The 6,000-nt window shown below is 42.7% G+C and overlaps 1 long non-coding RNA gene across 3 annotated transcripts in view; it reads left to right on the top strand.

Annotated features, from left to right (window-relative positions):
- Nucleotides 1-2,770: 2,770 nt before the first annotated feature.
- LOC311432724 overlaps nucleotides 2,771-6,000 on the top strand; it is a 52,507-nt gene continuing 49,277 nt past the window's right edge. Inside the window, exons 1-2 of one of the 3 annotated variants that reach the window (XR_014690261.1) lie at nucleotides 2,771-2,811; nucleotides 3,069-3,110. This is a non-coding gene — a long non-coding RNA (uncharacterized lncRNA). Of the gene's footprint in view, nucleotides 2,812-2,839; nucleotides 3,111-4,790; nucleotides 4,844-6,000 lie in introns of those variants that run through there. The other 2 variants (XR_014690262.1, XR_014690263.1) reach the window with 2 other exon arrangements.

Genomic DNA, 6,000 nt, shown 5'->3' with positions numbered 1-6,000 from the left:
TCTTTCCTAGACATCTTCTCCCTTCCCTGGAGAGAACAAGCACTATGCCAGCCCCAGCAGGAGGGCTCATGTGCCCACAGGGAGCAGTGTCCTGTCACCTGATAACACAAAGCACAGGGGATGGGCATGTGGCAGGGTTTACCCTTCTCTTCTATCCTGGAAAATTTATACCTGATTCATAGACTAGACAGCTAGCTAACACTTCAGTGCTGCTGAGTTTTTTTTTTTTTTTTTTTTTTTTTTTAAACACATGGACGCTAGCCTGGGAACTGTCCAGGCCTCTGAGTGTTTAAAAAATCTGGTTTTCTTTTTCTTTTCATAATGTTTATTTGTTCCTTTCCTTGTAATTCTCCCTGTTAACTCATGGACATCATTCAGGGACAGATTTAAATCGAAGCAGACAGACTCCAGTTCTGCTCGGTCCTCTGAACAGTGGAGATTTGTTTAAAAGTGCTGTCGGGAGAGCAGTTGGTATGACTGGAATGCACATGGCTTTATTTTTCATTTCATATCATGTGCGAAGTAACCCAGCTATAACTTCAGATGGCTCTTCACATGGCTGTGGTGGTACCCTCTCTGCTGTGTTTGGCTGAGGGTTGTGTAAATTATTTACAACAGCTTACTGGAGACATTCACAAACAATGGACTGGCCGCTGAGAGGAACATGGGGGACGAAGCTCATGTGAACCTAGACTTGAGGCCTTGAGAAATTACATTGGGCAATGGCTCTTAAAAATGAAAGAATATGTGTCTAACTACTGGTCTGGATCCAGTTTCAGGCCTTGCCTTGCCTGAAACTGAGAAACAATCACTCTCGCTTTGATGTCTGGAAGGGTTTGTTTCACAATGTTTATATCTAGCTGACACTAGGAGGGAAAAATCCTATTGAAATTTTCTAATTAAGAAGATGTTTCTGTAAGACAATTGCCATTTGCCTTGTCTTACATGAAAATCTACGGCAGCCTGCAAGCTGCAAAGCTCATTCTCACCTGGATGATAAGCAGGGTCACTGCAAGGTTTGGCTGGTGTGATTGCTGTCACCTGGGTCAATCCTCAGTCAGAAGAAAAAGCAGCAGTTCTTGATGATTTGCTGAAGCTGGGACTTGCAAGTGGCATCTCCCAGGTGGTATCTTGGGCATCTTGCTGTAGCTGCAGTCCAGCCATGCTTTTAATGGTGTACATCACACAAGGGCAGGGGATGGATGTTCCTCTTCCTTCTGGTGGTGTACTTGACACTGCTTATTTTTCTCCAGCTCCAGCCAGGGAAGTTTGGGATTGTCTTCCCACAGCGTCCCATCTTAATCAGCCTGAAAAGGTGATTCTCTGGGGCCCTGAAATCTCTCCTGGGGCCCTGCTTCTGGTGCACACCAGAACAAAAACTTTGGTACTTTAAATATGTGGGCTTACAACCTCCCCTAGCTTCTAATAGATGGAATGTGGCTGCAGTCTGAGTGTTTATTTAGGTTTCAAGAAGAAAGAACCACAAAAAGAAAAAAAAATCTATCCAAATAATAAAACATTTTCTCCTGATGACTTTTTGATGACATTATTTTGGTGGCTAGACACTCGACTTTACAATATGTAAATACTCATTTGTTTTCCCATATGAGGAGAAAATTAAAGTCAAATAAATTTGAGTCCCAGTACTTCCATTTCTCACCTTTTCAAAATTCCCTATTATTTTTGCAGCTAAGTAATGTATTTGACTAAACATTCTTTTTTTCCCATGAATGACCTTGGGTAAACACAATAATTTAAGAAATATAGGTGAAAAGTAACTTCTCTGTATGGTGATCCTAGCACAGAACAATTCTTTTATCATTTGTGGTCTGTCATGGCAAATGTAAAGCTTAATCCTGTACATGAAAGTTGACTGGATGATTCTTAACTCACGAAAATGGTTTTCCTTTGGTACCGGCTCACACAGAACTGAATTACTCTTCCTGGGAATGTAATGGCACTATTTTAGCTGTTGAAGTGCTGTGTTGTTTTTCTAATCATCCACTATAAAATCTCAGTCATCCAGACCCTTTCAAAGCAACACTTCTGAGGATTTCCTTCAGCTCCGACCCAATTTTTATCCAAATTTTATCAAAACCCCTCTTCATGTTGTTAGAGCAGTGTTTTAGTAGCCGGACAGCAGCCTGGCTGAAACAGGGCTGTGCAAGTATGTAAACACAGGTTCAAATTCTGCCACTGGGTATGCAAAGGTTTGTGTTTGTGGGCTCAGTCTCCTCAATGCTCTGCTTCAGAGATACTTGCGCACTTTGATCCTATTGACTTCAGTGAGAACGAGTATCTCCTTTGTGTAAGATTAACAGTTTTCCTCAGTTGGGGTGGGTGTTGATACGTTCTGACCTTAGAGTATTTATTTAGCAAGTCAACCCATCCTTTTGGGAAGAGGAGAGATTTTGGAGTCTTTCTCTGTTCTTTGTAAGGAGGAGCAGTAGTTCCCCTCTCAGGGTAATACGGAGGACTGTGGTGTAGTCTTAGGACAGGAATTAGTGCTTGCTTTGGTTCCTTTAAGGGTCCCAATACAGGATAGTAAACCAGAGAAAATCCTAAAGAAGGATGACACCATATGTTTTCCCTCATAAGAAGAAACATATTAGTCAGAAGTGCTAATGGCATCTCCTAAGCTCTGTTATCTCAGGATGAGATGACTTGAAAAAAGCATCAGCTGGGAGAAAGCTGGTTCCCAGCTACAGCTGATATGAATTAGCACAGCCCTGGCAGGAGCCTATAGGAAGGCTAGGAGCCAGGGGGCTGTGGGTTTTGTGCAGCTGGCAGGAGAGGATTTAATGCTGCTGGGTCTGCAAGGGGTGGTGGGTGGTGGGGTTGGTTGGGTAAGCTTGGGTTGAGTTAGTGCTAGGAAACTTCTAGGCCTCAAGGGCTGTGCTGATAGGTACAACTTTTGGGGTGCTAGAGCTCCCTGGACTAGGGGCAAAATGCTGTATGTGGGTGTAAGCAGAAATGGCAGCTCTAGAAAGTTTGTAAAAGAAAAAAAATATATATATAGGTGAGGAGAGTTAGGTGTTATCTTCTGATGGATGCCATTCCTTTGTTAGGGCAGACTGGCATGACTGTGCGAAGCCATCTGGGGCTATGAGGTAAGTGGAAAACTGACTGGCTCTGGTGGAGACTGGTAAGAGAGGGGAGCAAACGCTTTCCTGAAAAGGAGGGGGGGTAAAAATATTGGGCAACTAACAATTTTGAGACAGAGCAGGGAAATACAAAGCACAAGGAAGTAAATCAGTAATATGAAGCCTGAAGTCACTTGCTAGGACTTCTCAAAGGCACCTGGATGTCTAGCTCCCATCCCACCATGATGCCTTCAGTAGCTAGGAAACGCTTCAGTAATTCAGACTTGAACAGAGCTGAAGTGAAAAGGGACAGCTGACAAAGCTGTGCTGGAGGCCATTCAGTTTAGTTCAGCAGAGCTGGCTGCTAAAAAAAAAAAAAAAATAAATGCCTCTAGTGAGCTCTGTCTTGGCTGTCTCCTCCCCTGGGAGTTGTGTTGCTTGTGCTGGACTTGTTGCATGGTTCCTCCCTTGCTCCTTCCCCTTGGTGTTTGCAGGCTTGGACTTTCCCCCAGAACTGGCTGGTGTTAGTTTGACATCACACCCCTGCAGTGATAAGCATGCGGCTGCTTTCTTTTTGAACTGGAGGTTGTTTAAATACATAGGTGAGACACCGTGTACTGGGAAGCAGGAATAATAAACTTTTGAGGACTCTAGGCTCCTGGCTGGTGCCAGGAGAATGAGTGATGAAGGCTTTTGCCTGCAAGTCCTAGTGTCAGCAGGGTCTTTCCTTTTGGTCCAGTGAGCCTCTGTATGTGGGTGCTGGATAAGGTGGCAGCCTTGTACATACATAAAATGACTTGTTCTGTTTGACCCATCACATGTTCCAGAACACTGGGAACAGAAATCTTCCCTATTTGAAGGTGAGGGGGGGAAAAAACATGTAGATTTAATGAAAGTGTGAGCTTTATTTTTTGTCCAGCCCTTTGTTTGCTTAGCTCAGTTAACACCAGGGAAAACTAAGAGCTATTCAGTTTGGTGCCTGATTCTCAAAAACTATAAATGTGAATTCCCCTTACTGGGAATAAATTCCCCTTATTGAAAATAAGTGTTCCTTATTGGTTCCTTATAGGAACTGGAAGTTGAGACCCATTTATAATGTTCTTATAATTGTTGCTGCATTTCAAGTACGCTATGGCCGTGCTTGAACTGTAAACTGCCTACCCAGGTACCTGCAGGAATAATTAGGTCGGAGCTCAGCAAAGACTGAATGCTGAAATCCTGTTACTGAGCTGAATTCTGAATTAGAGTACTGCTGCAATTATGGTAGTGACCGTAGTATAGGCATAACACAATTAGACATTCCCCAATATCCCATTAGGCACCTAATACTCTCCAAGTTCTGGTTTTAAGTTGTCTGGGTGCTCTTTGTGTTACAGCTGTGGCACTTTAAATTCCCCCCAAAATTTTAAAATCGTTGTAAGTCTTTAAATTCACTGTGTGTTCTCCTTCTAAAGTGAAAAGCCTGTGTATCGCAGAAAGGCTAAGGTAGGAAGGAGCGTCTGAAGGTCATGTGGTCCAACTCTTTTTCTGGAGGTCCCATAATAGGACCCATCATTCCAGGTGTGACCTCTCCAGCCCTGAGTAGAGGTGAAGGATCACTTCTCTTGACCTGCTGCTGATGCTTTGTCTAATGCAGCCAACACTATTGTTAGCCTTCTTAGCAGTGAGGGCATGTTGCTGAGTTGTGTTCAACTTGGTGTCTTCCAGGGCTGCTAGGTCCTCTCCTGCAGAGCTGCTTTCCTGCTAGGTGGTCCCCAAAGGTAGGAGAAATGGGTACTTTGAGGCTGTCTTCTGTGTTCTAGTGTTGTGTTTTTTTTTTTTTTTTTTTTTTTTTTTTTTTTTTTTGTTTGTTTTTTTTTTTGTTTTTTTTTTTGTTTTTTTCCCTGGTAACTGGGACATGTGCAAAAACATCCTGTATGTGAAGGAAGAACACTAAATGCTCTTCTAGCTGCTATGACTTTTGTCATGGTGGTCAGATGGGGTCGTGCAGCCATGGGTAGCCACAAGGTTACGTGAATGTGCTCTGTGTTGCAATGACGTGGAGGTGCCATATATTGCCTGTGGGCGATCTTATCTGAGCACTGAATGCTATCTTTGTTTTGTAGTAAGGGCATTAAACCAGACCTCTTTGAGTATGTCCCATATCTTTACAAAATCTGATGCCTGTTTTGTAATTCAGCACAGACTTGTGCATGTCTGTTCCACAGCAGAACTGCTATCCAGAAGTATGGCTACTTGGATAGATTTGAGTAGTGTACCAAGGCAAAAGTAAACAAATGTATATACACTTCATCAGATCTGAATTGCTCTGTTAAAATATGGGCCTTTTTTTTTTTTTTTTTTAAATGTTACTAAATTGCTACTCTTCTTTAACTTTGTTAAGAAAAGTAATTACAATATAATGAGGGAAATTGTGTTATTCCTCTAGTTAAATACATCGTTCTGGTTAAAGTCCTCTACACAGTTTATACCCTAAACAGCTAAATGTTTAGTCCTTAAAAATAGTCTTCCCTCTTGGAGCCAAATGCTTTCCTTTCAACACTGTTTCCTTCATACCAGGGTGAGGGTGGGATTCCCAGCCTTGGGCTGATCTGCAGCTCTAGGCTGAAACTAAATACAATGCCCTGGGACCAAGTCCCATCATCTGCAGAAGTTGGGCAAGAGGAAATGTTTCTTGTGTTAGCTCAGCTTGTGGCCACACTGGGAGAATTTGTTTTCACACCAAACAGTTGGCTGACTCTGCTGTTTAGGGAGAGAAGAATGAAGGACTGGTCTCAGAGAAAAGCCCTTACCTTAGCAACAGCCCTTTCCAGAGACACACTGTTATTTTTTGTTAGTAGTGTGTATGCAGCACAATTTGCTTCTGAATTGCATGCGTAAAAACTTCACCAATTTTGCACTTCTGTGTAACAACACT

Source organism: Aythya ferina (genome assembly GCF_964211825.1).
Source record: "Aythya ferina genome assembly, chromosome: 2".
NCBI classification, from domain to species: Eukaryota; Metazoa; Chordata; class Aves; order Anseriformes; family Anatidae; genus Aythya; species Aythya ferina.
This window is presented reverse-complemented; position numbering and strand designations above follow the sequence as displayed.